The sequence below is a fragment of the Procambarus clarkii genome, chromosome 79 (assembly GCF_040958095.1).
Source record: "Procambarus clarkii isolate CNS0578487 chromosome 79, FALCON_Pclarkii_2.0, whole genome shotgun sequence".
Lineage (NCBI taxonomy): Eukaryota > Metazoa > Arthropoda > Malacostraca > Decapoda > Cambaridae > Procambarus > Procambarus clarkii.
This window is the reverse complement of record NC_091228.1, coordinates 431880-455848: the sequence shown is the minus strand read 5'-3', so window position 1 is coordinate 455848 and position 23969 is coordinate 431880. Positions and strand designations below refer to the sequence as shown.

The following is a 23969-nucleotide window of genomic DNA, read 5'->3' as shown; positions in this document are numbered from 1 at the left end:
ACAGGAACGATGAGTGGGGGAAACAGGAATGGTGTGTGGGGAGACATGAACGGTGTGGTGGGAGAGAGGAATGGTGTGGGGGAGACAGGAACAATGTGTGGAAGAGAGAGACAGGAACGGTGTACGGATGAGAGACAGGAACGGTGTGTGGGGGGAGACAGGAACGGTGTGTGGGGGAGACAGAAACGGTGTGTATGAGAGACAGGAACGGTGTATGGGGGGAAAGAAGAACGGTGTTTGTGAGAGAGAGAGGAACGGTGTGTGGGGGGAGACAGGAACGGTGTTTGGGGGAGAGAGGAACGGTGTGCATGGGACAGACAGGAATGGTGTGTGGTGCGGGGAGACAAGGAACGGTGTATGTGGGAGAGACAGGAACGGTGTGGTGGTGGGGAAAGACAGGAACGGTGTGTGGGGAAGACAGGAACGGTGTGAGAGGGAGACAGGAACGGTGTGGGGGGAAACAGGAACAGTGTGTGGATGAATGACATTAACGGTATGTGGATGAGAGACAGGAACGGTGTGTGGGTGAGAGACAAGGACGGTGTGTGGATGAGAGATAGGAACGTGTGTGGGGGGAGAGAGAAACGGTGTGTGGGAGGGACAGGAACGGTGTGTGGTGGGGGAAAACAGGAACGGTGTGTGTGGGAAAGACAGGAACGGTGTGTGGGGGGAGACAGGAATGGTGTATGTGGGGGAGAGAGGAACGGTGTGTGGGAGAGACAGGAACGGTGTGTGTGGGGGGGAGACAGGAACGGTGTGTGGGGGGAGACAGAAACGGTGTGTAGGGAGAGACAGGAATGGTGTGTGGGGGAGGAGGAAGGGTGTGTGGGAGAGACAGGGACGGTGTGTGTAGGGTAGACAGGAACGGTGTTTGGGGGAGAGAGGAACGGTGTGTGTGGGAGAGACAGGAACGGTGAGTGGTGCGGGGAGACATGGAATGGTGTGTGTGGGAGAGACAGGAACGGTGTGTGGTGGGAAAGGCAGGAAAGATGTGTGTGGGAGAGACAGGAACGGTGTGTGGGGGAGACAGGAATGGTGTATGTGGGGGAGATAGGAATGGTGGGGGTGTTAGACAGGAACGGTGTGGGGGAGAGAAAGGAACGGTGTGTGCATGAGAGACAGGTACGAACGAACCCAACTCTACCGTCGGAGCGTGGAGCAGCGACATCAACGCCATCTGTGAGTCCGCTCCCGAAACCTCCACAACTGGACGACGCCATTTATTAGTGACAGGACTATACCAGCCAGACTCGAGAGGTAGCTGAGGCTGACCTATTGTGAGGTGGCGCATAGAAAATCAGCGCATTTATTGAGCGAAATGGTGTACGTTTATGCAGGGTCGGTAAGTGCTATTTCCTAGTGTCCAAGTGTACTGATGAAGTGTCTGTATTTACAGAGCCGACGTAGGGCTGCTGTGATACGAGGTCAGTCTACCCTGGGCAGCCAAGGTCACTACACCAGTCTGCTTTACGGAAGCAGTGAGCCGCCGCCGGAAGAGAACTGTGAAGTGTTCTACTGTCTTCCTGTGGAGTGGCAGAGACGGGATTCGCCGCACCCGTGGCTGGCTAATAGAAGAGACGACTGACTAAGGTGCTGAAGAGGAGATTAACCAGCGAGATGCACGAAGCTCCTGCCTAGGGCTCGCTACCCTAGTATTTGCACGTGAAGTGGCCCAGCAACGCGAAGCTGAAGGTATCTGCCAACACCGGGCTGGACTGTGATTGTGTGCCTTCACGAGGAAGCTCTTAGTGAGACTGGTTTGGCTGGCCCGTGGCCAGGGGTAGACTCATTGTTGTTTCCCGGTACTGATAAGGATCGTTCTACGGATGAGGAAACACTATAGCTTACAAGACTGGATCGCCAGCATTGAAGAGCGATAGTGTTCCATGAGACACTTTTGTACATATTAGGTGTACTAATACTTTTGTTAGGATTATTTACGATGGTGATGGAAAAGTTATCATATGTAAAATATATCGACATTTTATGAAGTGTATTTTGTTTTACTTGCATTGCCGAGCTCACTCCTCGAAAGCCACTACTTACTTGGACCCGGATACCAGAACTTTAGAACCACCCGAAAAGAACCCTGTTGCGACCCACTGTGGCCGTAACAGGGGCGGGGGGGCAGGAACGGTGTGTGGTGGGAGAGACAGGAACGGTTGTGTGTGTATGTGGGAGACAGGAACGATGAGTGGGGTAGACAGGAATGGTGTGTGGGGAGACATGAACGGTGTGGTGGGAGAGAGGAATGGTGTGGGGAAGACAGGAACAATGTGTGGAAGAGAGAGACAGGAACGGTTACGGATGAGAGACAGGAACGGTGTGTGGGGGGAGACAGGAACGGTGTGTGGGGGAGACAGAAACGGTGTGTGGGAGAGACTGGAACGGTGTGTAGGGGAAAGAAGAACGGTGTTGTGAGAGAGACAGGATCGGTGTGTGGGGGGAGACAGGAACGGTGTTTGGGGGAGAGAGGAACGGTGTGCATGGGACAGACAAGAATGGTGTGTGGTGCGGGGAGACAAGGAACGGTGTATGTGGGAGAGATAGGAACGGTGTGTGGTGGGGAAAGACAGGAACGGTGTGTGGGGAAGACAGGAACGGTGTGAGAGGGAGACAGGAACGGTGTGTGGGGGGAAACAGGAACAGTGTGTGGATGAGTGACAGGAACGGTATGTGGATGAGAGACAGGAACGGTGTGTGGGTGAGAGACAAGATCAGTGTGTGGATGAGAGACAGGAACGGTGTGTGGGGGGAGAGAGAAACGGTGTGTGGGAGGGACAGGAACGGTGTGTGGTGGGGGAAAACAGGAAACGGTGTGTGTGGGAAAGACAGGAACGGTGTGTGGGGGGAGACAGGAATGGTGTATGTGGGGGAGAGAGGAACGGTGTGTGGGAGAGACAGGAACGGTGTGTGTGGGGGGAGTCATGAGCGGTGTGTGGGGGGAGACAGAAACGGTGTGTAGGGAGAGACAGGAACGGTGTGTGGGGGAGGGAGGAAGGGTGTGTGTGGAAGAGACAGGGACGGTGTGTGTAGGGTAGACAGGAACGGTGTTTGGGGGAGAGAGGAACGGTGTGTGTGGGAGAGACAGGAACGGTGTGTGGTGCGGGGAGACAAGGAACGGTGTGTGTGGGAGAGACAAGAACGATGTTTGGGGGAGACTGAAACGGTGTGTGGGGGGAGACAGGAACGGTGTGTGGGAAAGACAGGAACGGTGTGTGGGGGGAGAGAGAAACGGTGTGTGTGGGAGAGACAGGAACGGGTGTGGTGGGGGGGAGACAGGAACGATGTGTGTGGGAGGGACAGGAACGGTGTGTGTTGGGGGAAGACAGGAACGGTGTGTGTGGGAGAGACAGGAAAGGTGTGTGGTGGGGGGAGAAAGGAACGGTGTATGTGGGAGAGACAGGGACGGTGTGTGTGTGGGGGGGGGGGAGACAGGAACAGTGTGTGGGGGAGAGATAGGAACGGTGTGCGGGGGAGATACAGGAACGATGTGTGTGGAGAAAGGAACGGTGTGTGGGGGGGGGGGGGGAAGGAACGGTGTATGTGGGGAAGACAGGAATAGTGTGTGTGGGGGGAGACAAGAACGGTGTGGGGGGAGACAGGAGCGGTGTGTGGGGGGAGAAACAGGAACGGTGTGTGGGGAAGACAGTAACGGTGTGTGTGGGGGGGGGAGACAGGAACGATGTGTGGCGGAGACAGGAACGGTGTGTCAAGGAGAGAGGAACGGCGTGAGTGGGAGAGACAGGGACGGTGTGAGGGGGGAGACAGAAACGGTGTGTGGGGGAGACAGGAACGGTGTGTGGGGGGAGACAGAAACGGTGTGTGGGGGAGACAGGAACGGTGTGTGGGGGAGGGAGACAGGAACGGTGTGAGGGGGAGACAAAAAAACGGTGTGTGGGGGAGACAGGAACGGTGTGTTAGGGGGAGACAGTAACGGTGTGTGGGGGGAAGAGACAGGAACGGTGAGTGGTGGGGAAAGACAGGAACGGTGTGTGGGGAGAGACAGGAACGTTGTGTGAGGAAGAGAGGAACGGTTTGTGGGAAAGACAGTAACGGTGTGTGATGGGGAAAGACAGTAACGGTGTGTGTGGGAAAGACAGGAACGGTGTGTAGGGGAGACAGGAACGGTGTGTGGTGGGGGAAGACAGGAACGGTGTGTGTGTGGAAGAGACAGGAACGGTGTGTGTGTGGAAGAGACAGGAACGGTGTGTGGTGGGGGAAGACAGGAACGGTGTGTGGGGGAGAGAGGAACGGTGTGTGTGAGAGAGACAGGAACGGTGTGTGGGGGAGAGACAAGAACGGTGTGTGGGGAAGACAGGAACGGTGTGTGGGGGAGAGATGAACGGTGTGTGAGAGAGAGACAGGAACGGTGTGTGGGGAAGACAGGAACGGTGTGTGGGTGAGAGACAAGGACGGTGTGTGGATGAGAGATAGGAACGGTGTGTGGGGGGAGAGAGAAACGGTGTGTGGGAGGGACAGGAACGGTGTGTGGTGGGGGAAAACAGGAACGGTGTGTGTGGGAAAGACAGGAACGGTGTGTGGGGGGAGACAGGAATGGTGTATGTGGGGGAGAGAGGAACGGTGTGTGGGAGAGACAGGAACGGTGTGTGTGGGGGGGAGACAGGAACGGTGTGTGGGGGGAGACAGAAACGGTGTGTAGGGAGAGACAGGAATGGTGTGTGGGGGAGGGAGGAAGGGTGTGTGTGGGAGAGACAGGGACGGTGTGTGTAGGGTAGACAGGAACGGTGTTTGGGGGAGAGAGGAACGGTGTGTGTGGGAGAGACAGGAACGGTGTGTGGTGCGGGGAGACATGGAATGGTGTGTGTGGGAGAGACAGGAACGGTGTGTGGTGGGAAAGGCAGGAAAGATGTGTGTGGGAGAGACAGGAACGGTGTGTGGGGGAGACAGGAATGGTGTATGTGGGGGAGATAGGAATGGTGTGGGGTGTTAGACAGGAACGGTGTGGGGGAGAGAAAGGAACGGTGTGTGCATGAGAGACAGGTACGAACGAACCCAACTCTACCGTCGGAGCGTGGAGCAGCGACATCAACGCCATCTGTGAGTCCGCTCCCGAAACCTCCACAACTTGGACGACGCCATTTATTAGTGACAGGACTATACCAGCCAGACTCGAGAGGTAGCTGAGGCTGACCTATTGTGAGGTGGCGCATAGAAAATCAGCGCATTTATTGAGCGAAATGGTGTACGTTTATGCAGGGTCGGTAAGTGCTATTTCCTAGTGTCCAAGTGTACTGATGAAGTGTCTGTATTTACAGAGCCGACGTAGGGCTGCTGTGATACGAGGTCAGTCTACCCTGGGCAGCCAAGGTCACTACACCAGTCTGCTTTACGGAAGCAGTGAGCCGCCGCCGGAAGAGAACTGTGAAGTGTTCTATTGTCTTCCTGTGGAGTGGCAGAGACGGGATTCGCCGCACCCGTGGCTGGCTAATAGAAGAGACGACTGACTAAGGTGCTGAAGAGGAGATTAACCAGCGAGATGCACGAAGCTCCTGCCTAGGGCTCGCTACCCTAGTATTTGCACGTGAAGTGGCCCAGCAACGCGAAGCTGAAGGTATCTGCCAACACCGGGCTGGACTGTGATTGTGTGCCTTCACGAGGAAGCTCTTAGTGAGACTGGTTTGGCTGGCCCGTGGCCAGGGGTAGACTCATTGTTGTTTCCCGGTACCTGATAAGGATCGTTCTACGGATGAGGAAACACTATAGCTTACAAGACTGGATCGCCAGCATTGAAGAGCGATTAGTGTTCCATGAGACACTTTTGTACATATTAGGTGTACTAATACTTTTGTTAGGATTATTTACGAGGTGATGGAAAAAGTTATCATATGTAAAATATATCGACATTTTATGAAGTGTATTTTGTTTTACTTGCATTGCCGAGCTCACTCCTCGAAAGCCACTACTTACTTGGACCCGGATACCAGAACTTTAGAACCACCCGAAAAGAACCCTGTTGCGACCCACTGTGGCCGTAACAGGGGCGGGGGGGCAGGAACGGTGTGTGGTGGGAGAGACAGGAACGGTGTGTGTGTTATGTGGGAGACAGGAACGATGAGTGGGGTAGACAGGAATGGTGTGTGGGGAGACATGAACGGTGTGGTGGGAGAGAGGAATGGTGTGGGGAAGACAGGAACAATGTGTGGAAGAGAGAGACAGGAACGGTGTACGGATGAGAGACAGGAACGGTGTGTGGGGGGGAGACAGGAACGGTGTGTGGGGGAGACAGAAACGGTGTGTGGGAGAGACTGGAACGGTGTGTAGGGGGAAAGAAGAACGGTGTTTGTGAGAGAGACAGGATCGGTGTGTGGGGGGAGACAGGAACGGTGTTTGGGGGAGAGAGGAACGGTGTGCATGGGACAGACAAGAATGGTGTGTGGTGCGGGGAGACAAGGAACGGTGTATGTGGGAGAGATAGGAACGGTGTGTGGTGGGGAAAGACAGGAACGGTGTGTGGGGAAGACAGGAACGGTGTGAGAGGGAGACAGGAACGGTGTGTGGGGGGAAACAGGAACAGTGTGTGGATGAGTGACAGGAACGGTATGTGGATGAGAGACAGGAACGGTGTGTGGGTGAGAGACAAGATCAGTGTGTGGATGAGAGACAGGAACGGTGTGTGGGGGGAGAGAGAAACGGTGTGTGGGAGGGACAGGAACGGTGTGTGGTGGGGGAAAACAGGAACGGTGTGTGTGGGAAAGACAGGAACGGTGTGTGGGGGGAGACAGGAATGGTGTATGTGGGGGAGAGAGGAACGGTGTGTGGGAGAGACAGGAACGGTGTGTGTGGGGGGAGTCAGGAGCGGTGTGTGGGGGGAGACAGAAACGGTGTGTAGGGAGAGACAGGAACGGTGTGTGGGGGAGGGAGGAAGGGTGTGTGTGGAAGAGACAGGGACGGTGTGTGTAGGGTAGACAGGAACGGTGTTTGGGGGAGAGAGGAACGGTGTGTGTGGGAGAGACAGGAACGGTGTGTGGTGCGGGGAGACAAGGAACGGTGTGTGTGGGAGAGACAAGAACGATGTTTGGGGGAGACTGAAACGGTGTGTGGGGGGAGACAGGAACGGTGTGTGGGAAAGACAGGAACGGTGTGTGGGGGGAGAGAGAAACGGTGTGTGTGGGAGAGACAGGAACGGGGTGTGGTGGGGGGGGGACAGGAACGATGTGTGTGGGAGGGACAGGAACGGTGTGTGTTGGGGGAAGACAGGAACGGTGTGTGTGGGAGAGACAGGAAAGGTGTGTGGTGGGGGGAGAAAGGAACGGTGTATGTGGGAGAGACAGGGACGGTGTGTGTGTGGGGGGGGGAGACAGGAACAGTGTGTGGGGGAGAGATAGGAACGGTGTGCGGGGGAGATACAGGAACGATGTGTGTGGAGAAAGGAACGGTGTGTGGGGGGGGGGGGAAGGAACGGTGTATGTGGGGAAGACAGGAATAGTGTGTGTGGGGGGAGACAAGAACGGTGTGGGGGGAGACAGGAGCGGTGTGTGGGGGGAGAAACAGGAACGGTGTGTGGGGAAGACAGTAACGGTGTGTGTGGGGGGGGGAGACAGGAACGATGTGTGGCGGAGACAGGAACGGTGTGTCAAGGAGAGAGGAACGGCGTGAGTGGGAGAGACAGGGACGGTGTGAGGGGGGAGACAGAAACGGTGTGTGGGGGAGACAGGAACGGTGTGTGGGGGGAGACAGAAACGGTGTGTGGGGGAGACAGGAACGGTGTGTGGGGGAGGGAGACAGGAACGGTGTGAGGGGGAGACAAAAAAACGGTGTGTGGGGGAGACAGGAACGGTGTGTTAGGGGGAGACAGTAACGGTGTGTGGGGGGAAGAGACAGGAACGGTGAGTGGTGGGGAAAGACAGGAACGGTGTGTGGGGAGAGACAGGAACGTTGTGTGAGGAAGAGAGGAACGGTTTGTGGGAAAGACAGTAACGGTGTGTGATGGGGAAAGACAGTAACGGTGTGTGTGGGAAAGACAGGAACGGTGTGTAGGGGAGACAGGAACGGTGTGTGGTGGGGGAAGACAGGAACGGTGTGTGTGTGGAAGAGACAGGAACGGTGTGTGTGTGGAAGAGACAGGAACGGTGTGTGGTGGGGGAAGACAGGAACGGTGTGTGGGGGAGAGAGGAACGGTGTGTGTGAGAGAGACAGGAACGGTGTGTGGGGGAGAGACAAGAACGGTGTGTGGGGAAGACAGGAACGGTGTGTGGGGGAGAGATGAACGGTGTGTGAGAGAGAGACAGGAACGGTGTGTGGGGAAGACAGGAACGGTGTGTGGGGTAGAGAGGAACAGTGTGTGTGAGAGAGACAGGAACGGTGTGTGGGGAAGACAGGAACGGTGTGTGGGGGAGAGAGGAACGGTGTGTGTGAGAGAGACAGGAACGGTATGTGGGGGAGAGACAGGAACGGTGTGTGGAGGGAGAGACAGGAACGGTGTGTGTGTGAGACAGGAACGGTGTGGGTGGAGATAGGAACGGTATATGTGGGGAGACAGGAACGGTGTGTAGGGGAGACAGGAACGGTGTGTGTGGGAGAGAAAGGAACGGTGTGGGGGGGGGAGAGACAGGAACGGTGTGTGGTGGAGACAGGAACGGTGTGTGGGAGAGACAGGAACGGTGTGTGGGGGCGACTGGAACGGTGTGTGGGAGAGACAGGAACGGTGTATGGTGGGGGACGACAGGAACGGTGTGTGTGGGAAAGACAGGAACGGTGTGTGGGGGAGACAGGAACGGTGTGTGTGGGAGAGACAGGAACGGTGTGTGGGGGAGACAGGAACGGTGTGTGGGAGAGACAGGAACGGTATGTGGTGGGGGAAGACAGGAACAGTGTGTGTGGGAGAGACAGGAACGGTGTGTGGGAGAGACAGGAACGGTGTGTGTGAGAGAGACAGGAACGGTGTGTGGGGGGAGACTGGAACGGTGTGTGGGGTGGAGAGACAGGAACGGTGTGGGGAGGGAGAGACAGGAACGGTGTTGGGGGGGGGGGGAGAGACAGGAACGGTGTGTAGGGGGAGACAGGAAGAGTGTGTGGGGGAGACAGGAACGGTGTGTGGGAGAGACAGGAACGGTGTGGGGGGAGACAGGAACGGTGTGTGGGGGGAGACAGGAACGGTGTGTAGGGTGAGACAGGAACGGTGTGGGGGGCGGAGACAGGAACGGTGTGTGGGAGAGACAGGAACGGTGTGGGGGTAGACAGGAACGGTGTGTGGGGGGGAGACAGGAACGGTGTGTAGGGTGAGACAGGAACGGTGTGGGGGCGGAGACAGGAACGGTGTGGGAGGGGGGGAGACTGGAACGGTATGTGGGGGGGATCTTTACCTTCACAAGCATTGTTTTATAGTGTAGATGTGCTCCTTGACCTTTATATCCCGGCCTCAAGTCTCCAGTGAAAAATCACCACACTGGCCGGTTACTGTGGTATTTTCTTTACCGCCACATTATTCGCCCGTCAGTCACGCAGAGAACGATAACCTCAACCATTCTGCTGCTTGTTTAGATCCTTTAGTTATACCCCCCCCCCCCCCACCCCGTCCTGGCCAATATTATTCGTGAGCAAAGGCACATTACAAGTCATAATGACATATTTCTCAACTATACGGTACTCCACACTGCCCAAATATGGCAATAACAGTAACATTTTCACAACACAAAACTTCCCTGGAAGTTTTGTAATAGGGCAAGAATTCGTGGGCGGTGTTGCGTGTCGTGCACACCTGCAGGGCGCTGGCCTGGCCACGACCAGCTTGCACCCTGCCAGTGACCTCCAGCACGCAGTATAGGAGTGAACCCAAACTTGGCAGCCCCAGCCGCTGCGTATCTCCCCATAGCAACACCGCCCAATACTCTCAACGATGCTAGTTCTACTCTGAAAGTTTTACTCTGAAAGTTCTACTCTGAAAGTTCTACTCGGAAAGTTGTTTGGTGACTTCTTTTGATAATTACTTACTGTTTCACATTCACAACCACAACTGTGCCACAACTGTGCCACTCTCCACGGCTGGGTCGCCTCATAATAACTTACTTCAACTAAAACTTTCACATTGGAGTTGTAATTCATCTTTCGCTGAAGTGTTGCGTTTGGACGCCACCAAAAGTTTCCTACAGCTATGTGCTGACGTCAGCTATTTTGCATTTAATTACATCCCTTTGTGTATGTGGATTGGCAGGCTGGAGGGTTACTTCATGGATAGGCAGGCTGGAGGGTTACTTAGAGGATAGGCAGGTTGGAGGGTTACCAAGTGGATAGGCAGGCTGGAGGGTTGCTCAGTGGATAGGCAGGTTGGAGGGTTACTTAGTGGATAGGTAGGTTGGAGGGTTACTTAGTGGATAGGCAGGCTGGAGGGTTGCTCATTGGATAGGTAGGATGGAGGGTTATTTAGTGGATAGGCAGGGTGGAGGGTTGCTCAGTGGATAGGCAGGTTGGAGGGTTACTTAGTGGATAGGCAGGTTAGAGGGTTACTTAGTGGATAGGCTGGCTGTAGGGTTACTTAGTGGATAGGCAGGCTGGAGGGTTGCTCATTGGATAGGTAGGTTGGAGGGTTACTTAGTGGATAGGCAGGGTGGAGGGTTGCTCAGTGGATAGGAAGTTGGAGGGTTACTTAGTGGATACGCTGGCTGGAGGGATACTTAGTGGATAGGCAGGCTGGAGGGTTGCTCAGTGGATAGGCAGGCTGGAGGGTTACTTAGCGGTTAGGCAGGCTGGAGGGTTACTCAGTGGATAGGCAGGCTGGAGGGTTACTTAGCGGATAGGCAGGCTGGAAGGTTACTTAGTGAATAGGCAGGCTGGAGGGTTACTCAGTGAATAGGCAAGCGGGAGGGTTACTCAGTGGATAGGCAGGCTGGAGGGTTACTTAGCGGATAGGCAGGCTGGAAGGTTACTTAGTGAATAGGCAGGCTGGAGGGTTACTCAGTGAATAGGCAAGCGGGAGGGTTACTCAGTGGATAGGCAGGCTGGAGGGTTGCTCAGTGGATAGGCAGGTTGGAGGGTTACTTAGTGGATAGGTAGGTTGGAGGGTTACTTAGTGGATAGGCAGGCTGGAGGGTTGCTCATTGGATAGGTAGGTTGGAGGGTTACTTAGTGGATAGGCAGGGTGGAGGGTTGCTCAGTGGATAGGCAGGTTGGAGGGTTACTTAGTGGATAGGCTGGCTGGAGGGATACTTAGTGGATAGGCAGGCTGGAGGGTTGCTCATTGGATAGGTAGGTTGGAGGGGGACTTAGTGGATAGGCAGGGTGGAGGGTTGCTCAGTGGATAGGCAGGTTGGAGGGTTACCTAGTGGATAGGCAGGTTGGAGGGTTACTTAGTGGATAGGTAGGTTGAAGGGTTACTTAGTGGATAGGCAGGCTGGAGGGTAACTCAGTGGATAGGTAGGTTGGAGGGTGGAGGGTTGCTCAGTGAATAGGCAGGTTGGAGGGTTAGTGGATAGGCAGGCTGGAGGGTTAGTGGATAGGCAGGCTGGAGCGTTACTTAGAGGATAGGCAGGTTGGAGGGTTACCTAGTGGATAGGCAGGCTGGAGGGTTGCTCATTGGACAGGCAGGTTGGAGGGTTACTTAGTAGATAGGCAGGCTGGAGGGTTACTTAGTGGATAGGCAGGCTGGAGGGTTACTCAGTGGATAGGCAGGCTGGAGGGTTACTTAGTGGATAGGCCAACTGGAGGGTTGCTCAGTGGATAGTCAGGTTGGAGGGTTACTTAGTGGATAGGCAGGCTGGAGAGTTACTCAGTGGATAGGCAGGCTGGAGAGTTACTTAGTGGATAGGCAGCCTGGAGGGTAACTTAGCGGATAGGCAGGCTGGAGAGTTACTAAGTGGATAGGCAGGCTGGAGGGTTACTTAGCGGTTAGGCAGGCTGGAGAGTTACTCATTGGATAGGCAGGCTGGAGGGTTACTTAGCGGTTAGGCAGGCTGAAGGGTTACTCAGTGGATAGGAAGGCTGGAGGGTTACTTAGCGGATAGGCAGGCTGGAAGATTACTTAGTGAATAGGCAAGCTGGAGGGTTACTCAGTGGATAGGCAGGCGGGAGGTTTACTCAGTGGATAGGCAGGCTGGAGGGTTACTTAGTGGACAAAGTAGTGAAGGTATTGCTAGGAAGGATCAGCTATTACATCTGGGGTTTACGGCTCATGCTCTGTGTTGATATGAAAAACTGGTTTACTGAGAATTATACAAACTCTATATAAATGTCTATATATAAATTTTGTATATTTAACAAAGAAAAATAAAATTACATCCCTAGTCAAGGTCTGGGTAATTTAACTGGTGCTTGTGTGTGAAGCATCACTGGAACTGCTTAACAAGGTAGTTAAGGAGCTTTGTGGTCTCTGCCTTGACCACTAAGATGATGACATCTTCTGCAGTGACTTCATAATGTTGGTGGCATTGGGTTGCCACCTCATCTCTAAGATTGTTAAAGAAGAACTTCACTAAGATCACCCAACGGAGGGAGCACGATGCCTATTGAGAGTGAGCACCAGAGTGTTGACCATCCGTGCTGGTGATGTGCTGGGTGCTCCAACACTCCCGTGAATCATGGCGAGTATCCCACCCAGTGAAGGATTTTTATGGTTGACAAGTGTCAAGTCTCCAGATGGAGCTGCGAGCACTGTCGAGACACCATCCGTGCACTCACTCCTGCTGCATCATGTCCTCTCAGTGTTGTCATCCTTAATACATCACAAAATAAACAGTTCCTTGACATCTTGAACATCGACATATCCACAAGTTGAGAGTCCAAACTCAACTCACACATCCGAAAATGTCATGTAATACGTAGTATTAGTAGTACGACCCCAACTCTCCCCGCCACCTACACCAGCACACGGAGGCCGGAAGTCCGGGGCTGCTGCACCCATTCATCCCGTGTGTGTTTACCTCAGTGTTTACCTCACAGTGTTTACTTCAGTGTTTACCTCACAGTGTTTACCTCACAGTGTATACCTCACAGTATTTACCTCACAGTGTTTACCTCACAGTGTTTTCCTCAGTGTTTACCTCACAGTGTTTACCTCACAGTGTTTACCGCACAGTGTATACCTCACAGTGTTTACCTCACAGTGTTTACCTCACAGTGTTTACCTCAGTGTTTACCTCACAGTGTTTACCTCACAGTGTTTAACTCACAGTGTTTACCTCAGTGTTTACCTCACAGTCTTTACCTCACAGTGTTTACCGTACAGTGCATACCACACAGTGTTTACCTCACAGTGTTTACCTCACAGTGTTTACGTCACAGTGTTTACCTTACAGTGTTTACCTCACAGTGTTTACCTCAGTGTATACCTCACAGTGTTTACCTCACAGTGTTTACCTCACAGTGTTTACCTCAGTGTTTTCCTCAGTGTATATCTCACAGTGTATAACTCACTGTGTTTACCTCACAGTGTTTACCTCACAGAGTTTACTTCAGTGTATACCTCACGGTGTTTACCTCACAGTGTTTACCTCACAGTGTTTACCTCACAGTGTTTACCTCACAGTGTATACCTCACAGTGTTTACCTCACAGTGTTTACCTCACAGTGTTTACCTCACTGTGTTTACCTCACAGTGTTTACCTCAGTGTTTACCTTACAGTGTATACCTTACAGTGTTTACCTCACAGTGTTTACCTCAGTGTTTACCTCACAGTGTGTACCTCACAGTGTATACCTTACAGTGTTTACCTCAGTGTATATCTCAGTGTATACCTCACAGTGTATACCTTACAGTATATACCTCACAGTGTTTACCTCACAGTGTTTACCTCGCAGTGTATACCTCAGTGTTTACCTCACAGTGTATACCTCACAGTGTTTACCTCACAGTGTATACCTCACAGTGTTTACCTCACAGTGTATACCTCACAGTGTATACCTCACAGTGCATACCTCACAGTGTATACCTCACAGTGTTTACCTCACAGTGTTTACCTCACAGTGTATACCACACAGTATTTACCTCACAGTGTTTACCGCATAGTGTATACCTCACAGTGTTTATCTCACAGTGCATACCTCACAGTGTTTACCTCACAGTGTTTACCTCACAGTGTATACCTCACAGTGTTTACCTCACAGTGTTTACCTCACAGTGTTTACCTCACAGTGTTTACCTCACAGTGTACACCTCACAGTGTTTACCTCACAGTGTTTACCTCACAGTGTGTACCTCACAGTGTTTACCTCAGTGTTTACCTCACAGTGTTACCTCACAGTGTTTACCTCACAGTGTTTACCTCAGTGTTTACCTCAGTGCTTACCTCACAGTGTATACCTCACAGTGTATACCTCAGTGTATATCTCAGTGATTACCTAACAGTGTATACCTCAGTGTATACCTCAGTGTATACCTCAGTGTATACCTCACAGTGTATACCTCAGTGTATATCTCAGTGAATACCTCAGTGTATACCTCAGTGTATACCTCAGTGATTACCTCACAGTGTATACCTCAAAGTGTATACCTTACAGTGTTTAACTCAGAGTGCTTACCTAACAGTGTTTACCTCACAGTGTTTACCTCACAGTGTATACCTCACAGTGTATACCTTACAGTGTTTACCTCACAGTGTTTACCTGACAGTGCTTACCTCAGTGTTTACCTCACAGTGTTTACCTCACAGTGTATACCTTACAGTGTTTACCTCAGTGTATATCTCAGTGTATACCTCAGTGTATACCTCACAGTGTATACCTCACAGTGTTTACCTCACAGTGTTTACCTCACAGTGTTTACCTCAGTGTATACCTCACAGTGTTTACCTCACAGTGTTTACCTCACAGTGTTTACCTCAGTGTTTTCCTCACAGTGTTTACCCCACAGTGTTTACCTCACAGTGTTTACCTCACAGAGTTTACCTCAGTGTATACCTCACAGTGTTTACCTCACTGTGTTTACCTAACAGTGTTTACCTCACAGTGTTTACCTCACAGTGTTTACCTCACAGTGTATACCTCACAGCGTTTACCTCACAGTGTTTACCTCACAGTGTTTACCTCAGTGTTTACCTCACAGTGTATACCTCACAGTGTATACCTTACAGTATATACCTCACAGTGTTTACCTCACAGTGTTTACCTCGCAGTGTATACCTCAGTGTTTACCTCACAGTGTATACCTCACAGTGTTTACCTCACAGTGTATACCTCACAGTGTTTACCTCACAGTGTATACCTCACAGTGCATACCTCACAGTGTATACCTCACAGTGTTTACCTCACAGTGTTTACCTCACAGTGTATACCACACAGTATTTACCTCACAGTGTTTACCGCATAGTGTATACCTCACAGTGTTTACCTCAGTGTTTACCTTACAGTGTATACCTTACAGTGTTTACCTCACAGTGTTTACCTCAGTGTTTACCTCACAGTGTGTACCTCACAGTGTATACCTTACAGTGTTTACCTCAGTGTATATCTCAGTGTATACCTCACAGTGTATACCTTACAGTATATACCTCACAGTGTTTACCTCACAGTGTTTACCTCGCAGTGTATACCTCAGTGTTTACCTCACAGTGTATACCTCACAGTGTTTACCTCACAGTGTATACCTCACAGTGTTTACCTCACAGTGTATACCTCACAGTGTATACCTCACAGTGCATACCTCACAGTGTATACCTCACAGTGTTTACCTCACAGTGTTTACCTCACAGTGTATACCACACAGTATTTACCTCACAGTGTTTACCGCATAGTGTATACCTCACAGTGTTTATCTCACAGTGCATACCTCACAGTGTTTACCTCACAGTGTTTACCTCACAGTGTATACCTCACAGTGTTTACCTCACAGTGTTTACCTCACAGTGTTTACCTCACAGTGTTTACCTCACAGTGTACACCTCACAGTGTTTACCTCACAGTGTTTACCTCACAGTGTGTACCTCACAGTGTTTACCTCAGTGTTTACCTCACAGTGTTACCTCACAGTGTTTACCTCACAGTGTTTACCTCAGTGCTTACCTCACAGTGTATACCTCACAGTGTATACCTCAGTGTATATCTCAGTGATTACCTAACAGTGTATACCTCAGTGTATACCTCAGTGTATACCTCAGTGTATACCTCACAGTGTATACCTCAGTGTATATCTCAGTGAATACCTCAGTGTATACCTCAGTGATTACCTCACAGTGTATACCTCAAAGTGTATACCTTACAGTGTTTAACTCAGAGTGCTTACCTCACAATGTTTACCTCACAGTGTTTACCTCACAGTGTATAACTCACAGTGTATACCTTACAGTGTTTACCTCACAGTGTTTACCTGACAGTGCTTACCTCAGTGTTTACCTCACAGTGTTTACCTCACAGTGTATACCTTACAGTGTTTACCTCAGTGTATATCTCAGTGTATAACTCAGTGTATACCGCACAGTGTATACCTCACAGTGTTTACCTCACAGTGTTTACCTCACAGTGTTTACCTCAGTGTATACCTCACAGTGTTTACCTCACAGTGTTTACCTCACAGTGTTTACCTCAGTGTTTTCCTCACAGTGTTTACCTCACAGTGTTTACCTCACAGTGTTTACCTCACAGAGTTTACCTCAGTGTATACCTCACAGTGTTTACCTCACAGTGTTTACCTAACAGTGTTTACCTCACAGTGTTTACCTCACAGTGTTTACCTCACAGTGTATACCTCACAGTGTTTACCTCACAGTGTTTACCTCACAGTGTTTACCTCACAGTGTTTACCTCAGTGTTTACCTCACAGTGTATACCTCACAGTGTATACCTTACAGTGTTTACCTCACAGTGTTTACCTCACAGTGTTTACCTCACAGTGTTTACCTCACAGTGTTTACCTCAGTGTTTACCTCACAGTGTATACCTTACAGTGTTTACCTCACAGTGTTTACCTCAGTGTTTACCTCACAGTGTGTACCTCACAGTGTATACCTCACAGTGTTTACCTCACAGTGTATACCACACAGTATTTACCTCACAGTGTTTACCGCATAGTGTATACCTCACAGTGTTTACCTCAGTGTTTACCTCACAGTGTATACCTTACAGTGTTTACCTCACAGTGTTTACCTCACAGTGTTTACCTCACAGTGTATACCCCACAGTGTTTACCTCACAGTGTTTACCTCACAGTGTACACCTCACAGTGTTTACCTCACAGTGTGTACCTCACAGTGTTTACCTCAGTGTTTACCTCACAGTGTTACCTCACAGTGTTTACCTCACAGTGTTTACCTCAGTGTTTACCTCAGTGCTTACCTCACAGTGTATACCTCACAGTGTATACCTCAGTGTATATCTCAGTGATTACCTAACAGTGTATACCTCAGTGTATACCTCAGTGTATACCTCAGTGTATACCTCAGTGTATACCTCACAGTGTATACCTCAGTGTATATCTCAGTGAATACCTCAGTGTATACCTCAGTGTATACCTCAGTGATTACCTCACAGTGTATACCTCAAAGTGTATACCTTACAGTGTTTAACTCAAAGTGCTTACCTCACAGTGTTTACCTCACAGTGTTTACCTCACAGTGTATACCTCACAGTGTATACCTTACAGTGTTTACCTCACAGTGTTTACCTGACAGTGCTTACCTCAGTGTTTACCTCACAGTGTTTACCTCACAGTGTATACCTTACAGTGTTTACCTCAGTGTATATCTCAGTGTATACCTCAGTGTATACCGCACAGTGTATACCTCACAGTGTTTACCTCACAGTGTTTACCTCACAGTGTTTACCTCAGTGTATACCTCACAGTGTTTACCTCACAGTGTTTACCTCACAGTGTTTACCTCAGTGTTTTCCTCACAGTGTTTACCTCACAGTGTTTACCTCACAGTGTTTACCTCACAGAGTTTACCTCAGTGTATACCTCACAGTGTTTACCTCACAGTGTTTACCTAACAGTGTTTACCTCACAGTGTTTACCTCACAGTGTTTACCTCACAGTGTATACCTCACAGTGTTTACCTCACAGTGTTTACGTCACAGTGTTTACCTCACAGTGTTTACCTCAGTGTTTACCTCACAGTGTATACCTCACAGTGTATACCTTACAGTGTTTACCTCACAGTGTTTACCTCACAGTGTTTACCTCACAGTGTTTACCTCACAGTGTTTACCTCAGTGTTTACCTCACAGTGTATACCTTACAGTGTTTACCTCACAGTGTTTACCTCAGTGTTTACCTCACAGTGTGTACCTCACAGTGTATACCTTACAGTGTTTACCTCAGTGTATATCTCAGTGTATACCTCACAGTGTATACGTCACAGTGTATACCTCACAGTGTTTACCTCACAGTGTTTACCTCGCAGTGTATACCTCAGTGTTTACCTCACAGTGTATACCTCACAGTGTTTACCTCGCAGTGTATACTTCACAGTGTTTACCCCACAGTGTATACCTCACAGTGTATACCTCACAGTGCATACCTCACAGTGTATACCTCACAGTGTTTACCTCACAGTGTTTACCTCACAGTGTATACCACACAGTATTTACCTCACAGTGTTTACCGCATAGTGTATACCTCACAGTGTTTATCTCACAGTGCATACCTCACAGTGTTTACCTCACAGTGTTTACCTCACAGTGTATACCTCACAATGTTTACCTCACAGTGTTTACTTCACAGTGTATACCTCACAGTGTTTACCTCACAGTGTACACCTCACAGTGTTTACCTCACAGTGTTTACCTCACAGTGTGTACCTCACAGTGTTTACCTCAGTGTTTACCTCAGTGCTTACCTCACAGTGTATACCTCACAGTGTATACCTCAGTGTATATCTCAGTGATTACCTAACAGTGTATACCTCACAGTGTATACCTCACAGTGTATACCTCAGTGTATACCTCACAGTGTATATCTCAGTGTATATCTCAGTGTATACCTCAGTGTATACCTCAGTGTATACCTCAGTGTATACCTCAGTGTATACCTCAGTGATTACCTCACAGTGTATACCTCACAGTGTATACCTTACAGTGTTTAACTCAGAGCACTTACCTCACAGTGTTTACCTCACAGTGTTTACCTCACAGTGTATACCTCACAGTGTATACCTTACAGTGTTTACCTCACAGTGTTTACCTCACAGTGCTTACCTCAGTATTTACCTCACAGTGTTTACCTCACAGTGTATACCTTACAGTGTTTACCTCAGTGTATATCTCAGAGTATACCTCAGTGTATACTTCACAGTGTTTACCTCACAGTGTTTACCTCACAGTGTTTACCTCACAGTGTTTACCTCATAGTGTTTACCTCAGTGTATACCTCACTGTGTTTACCTCACAGTGTTTACCTCACAGTGTTTACCTCAGTGTTTTCCTCACAGTGTTTACCTCACAGTGTTTACCTCACAGAGTTTTCCTCAGTGTATACCTCACAGTGTTTACCTCACAGTGTTTACCTAACAGTGTTTACCTCACAGTGTTTACCTCACAGTGTTTACCTCACAGTGTATACCTCACAGTGTTTACATCACAGTGTTTACCTCACAGTGTTTACCTCACAGTGTTTACCTCAGTGTTTACCTCACAGTGTATACCTCACAGTGTATACCTTACAGTGTTTACCTCACAGTGTGTACCTCAGTGTTTACCTCACAGTGTATACCTCAGTGTATACCTCACAGTGTATACATCAGTGTATATCTCAGTGTATACCTCAGTGTATACCTCAGTGTATACCTCAGTGATTACCTCACAGTGTATACCTCACAGTGTATACCTCACAGTGTTTAACTCAGAGTGCTTACCTCACAGTGTTTACATCACAGTGTTTACCTCACAGTGTATACCTTACAGTGTTTACCTCACAGTGTTTACCTCACAGTGTTTACCTCACAGTGTTTACCTCAGTGTTTTCCTCACAGTGTTTACCTCACAGTGTGTACCTCACAGTGTATACCTTACAGTGTTTACCTCAGTGTATATCTCAGTGTATACCTAACAGTGTATACCTCACAGTGTATACCTCACAGTGTTTACCTCACAGTGTTTACCTCGCAGTGTATACCTCAGTGTTTACCTCACAGTGTATACCTCACAGTGTTTACCTCACAGTGTATACCTCACAGTGTTTACCTCACAGTGTATACCTCACAGTGTATACCTCACAGTGTATACCTCACAGTGTATACCTCACAGTGCATACCTCACAGTGTATACCTCACAGTGTTTACCGCATAGTGTATACCTCACAGTGTTTATCTCACAGTACATACCTCACAGTGTTTACCTCACAGTGTTTACCTCACAGTGTATACCTCACAGTGTTTACCTCACAGTGTTTACCTCACAGTGTATACCTCACAGTGTTTACCTCATAGTGTTTACCTCACAGTGTTTACCTCACAGTGTACACCTCACAGTGTTTACCTCACAGTGTTTACCTCACAGTGTGTACCTCACAGTGTTTACCTCAGTGTTTACCTCACAGTGTTACCTCACAGTGTTTACCTCACAGTGTTTACCTCAGTGTTTACCTCAGTGCTTACCTCACAGTGTATACCTCACAGTGTATACCTCAGTGTATATCTCAGTGATTACCTAACAGTGTATACCTCACAGTGTATACCTCACAGTGTATACCTCAGTGTATATCTCAGTGTATACCTCAGTGTATACCTCAGTGTATACCTCAGTGTATACCTCAGTGATTACCTCACAGTGTATACCTCAGTGATTACCTCACAGTGTATACCTCACAGTGTATACCTTACAGTGTTTAACTCAGAGTGCTTACCTCACAGTGTTTACCTCACAGTGTTTACCTCACAGTGTATACCTCACAGTGTATACCTTACAGTGTTTACCTCACAGTTTTTACCTCACAGTGCTTACCTCAGTGTTTACCTCACAGTGTTTACCTCACAGTGTATACCTTACAGTGTTTGCCTCAGTGTATATCTCAGAGTATACCTCAGTGTATACTTCACAGTGTTTACCTCACAGTGTTTACCTCACAGTGTTTACCTCAGTGTATACCTCACAGTGTTTACCTCACAGTGTTTACCTCACAGTGTATACCTCACAGTGTTTACCTCATAGTGTTTACCTCACAGTGTTTACCTCACAGTGTACACCTCACAGTGTTTACCTCACAGTGTTTACCTCACAGTGTGTACCTCACAGTGTTTACCTCAGTGTTTACCTCACAGTGTTACCTCACAGTGTTTACCTCACAGTGTTTACCTCAGTGTTTACCTCACAGTGTTTACCTCACAGTGTTTACCTCACAGTGTTAACCTCAGTGTTTACCTCACAGTGTATACCTTACAGTGTTTACCTCACAGTGTGTACCTCAGTGTTTACCTCACAGTGTATACCTCAGTGTATACCTCACAGTGTATACATCAGTGTATATCTCAGTGTATACCTCAGTGTATACCTCAGTGATTACATCACAGTGTATACCTCACAGTGTATACCTCACAGTGTTTAACTCAGAGTGCTTACCTCACAGTGTTTACATCACAGTGTTTACCTCACAGTGTATACCTTACAGTGTTTACCTCACAGTGTTTACCTCACAGTGTTTACCTCACAGTGTACACCTCACAGTGTTTACCTCACAGTGTTTACCTCACAGTGTGTACCTCACAGTGTTTACCTCAGTGTTTACCTCACAGTGTTACCTCACAGTGTTTACCTCACAGTGTTTATCTCAGTGTTTACCTCAGTGCTTACCTCACAGTGTATACCTCACAGTGTATACCTCAGTGTATATCTCATTGATTACCTAACAGTGTATACCTCTGTGTATACCTCACAGTGTATACCTCAGTGTATATCTCAGTGTATACCTCAGTGTATACCTCAGTGTATACCTCAGTGTATACCTCAGTGTATACCTCAGTGATTACCTCACAGTGTATACCTCACAGTGTATACCTTACAGTGTTTACCTCACAGTTTTTACCTCACAGTGCTTACCTCAGTGTTTACCTCACAGTGTTTACCTCACAGTGTATACCTTACAGTGTTTACCTCAGTGTATATCTCAGAGTATACCTCAGTGTATACTTCACAGTGTTTACCTCACAGTGTTTACCTCACAGTGTTTACCTCACAGTGTTTACCTCACAGTGTTTACCTCAGTGTATACCTCACAGTGTTTACCTCACAGTGTTTACCTCAGTGTTTTCCTCACAGTGTTTACCTCACAGTGTTTACCTAACAGTGTTTACCTCACAGAGTTTACCTCAGTGTATACCTCACAGTGTTTACCTCACAGTGTTTACCTAACAGTGTTTACCTCACAGTGCTTACCTCACAGTGTTTACCTCACAGTGTATACCTCACAGTGTTTACATCACAGTGTTTACCTCACAGTGTTTACCTCACAGTGTTTACCTCACAGTGTTTACCTCAGTGTTTACCTCACAGTGTATACCTCACAGTGTATACCTTACAGTGTTTACCTCACAGTGTGTACCTCAGTGTTTACCTCACAGTGTATACCTCAGTGTATACCTCACAGTGTATACATCAGTGTATATCTCAGTGTATACCTCAGTGATTACCTCACAGTGTATACCTCACAGTGTATACCTCACAGTGTTTAACTCAGAGTGCTTACCTCACAGTGTTTACATCACAGTGTTTACCTCACAGTGTATACCTTACAGTGTTTACCTCACAGTGTTTACCTCACAGTGTTTACCTCAGTGTTTACCTCACAGTGTTTACCTCACAGTGTATACCTTACAGTGTTTACCTCAGTGTATATCTCAGTGTATACCTCAGTGTATACCTCACAGTGTATACCTCACAGTGTATACCTCACAGTGTACACCTTACAGTGTTTACCTCACAGTGTATACCTCTCAGTGTATACCTCAGTGTATACCTCACAGTGTATACCTCACAGTGTACACTTTACAGTGTTTACCTCACAGTGTTTACCTCACAGTGTTTACCTCACAGTGTATACTTCAGTGTATACCTCACAGTGTATACCTCACAGTGTTTACCTCACAGTGTATACCTCACAGTGTATACCTCACAGTGTTTACCTCACTGTGTACCTCACTGTGTATGCCTCACAGTGTATACCTCACAGTGTATACCTCACTGTGTATACCTTACAGTGTATACCTCACAGTGAATACCTCACAGTGTATACCTCACAGTGTTTACCTCACAGTATATACCTCAGTGTATACCTCACAGTATATACCTGTTACGGACCCGAGCCCAGCGTCGTAGCACGGGGCTGTGACGACCACGCCATCGGTGAGTCAGCTCCCGAAACCCCCTCCAAAGGGACAACGCCATCTAGCGAGGACGGGATATACCGGCCACAGGGGCTGGATTCCCATCTTAATCAGCTCGTAACATAGCTGCTGCTGACCTCTGTTGAGGTGGCGCTTAGACAGCAACACCATCTATGGAGTGGATAGGTGGACGTTTGTGTCTAAGCCTGTAAGTGAGGTGCCCTAGAGTGTCACCAGTACTAATGACGTGTTTGATTACAGAGTCGACCTGGGACTGCTGTATTGGACGATGGGGCAGTCTACCCATGGCAGCCATAGTCTCTCTACGTGTTTGCTGCAGAAGCTGTGAGTCACCCCCGGACGGGCACTGTTGAGTGTGTTAGCCTGCCTGTGACGTGGCAGTACCAGGATTCGTCTTATCTGGGGGCTGGCTGGTGGAAGAGACTAGCCACTGTGGTGAGGAGAGTGATCTGCGGAATCATACGAGGCTCCTGCCTAGGGCTCGCAACCCTAGTATTGATCGTGGAGTGGCCTACTCAGCGGAGCTGATCGGAACCTGCCAGCTACAGGCTGGATTTGTGGTTGAAGGCCTCCACGACGGTGCCTTCAGTGGGACTGTTATTTGGCTGGCCTGTGGCCGGGGTAGATTTGCTGAAAGAATCAGAGGATTCATCGTGGGCCTCGACGAAGAGAACCAGGGCTACTCATCGTGAGCACCGTGGAGCATCCCGTGTCTTCAGAGGAAGATGATTCTGTACATTGTGTATTTAT

General features: G+C 49.2%; 1 protein-coding gene across 1 annotated transcript in view; it reads left to right on the top strand.

The window, feature by feature from the left end:
• The window catches only part of LOC138357549 (pregnancy zone protein-like), a 657491-nt gene that overhangs the window by 204857 nt on the left and 428665 nt on the right, over nt 1-23969 (top strand). The gene's annotated exons all lie outside the window — the stretch shown is intronic.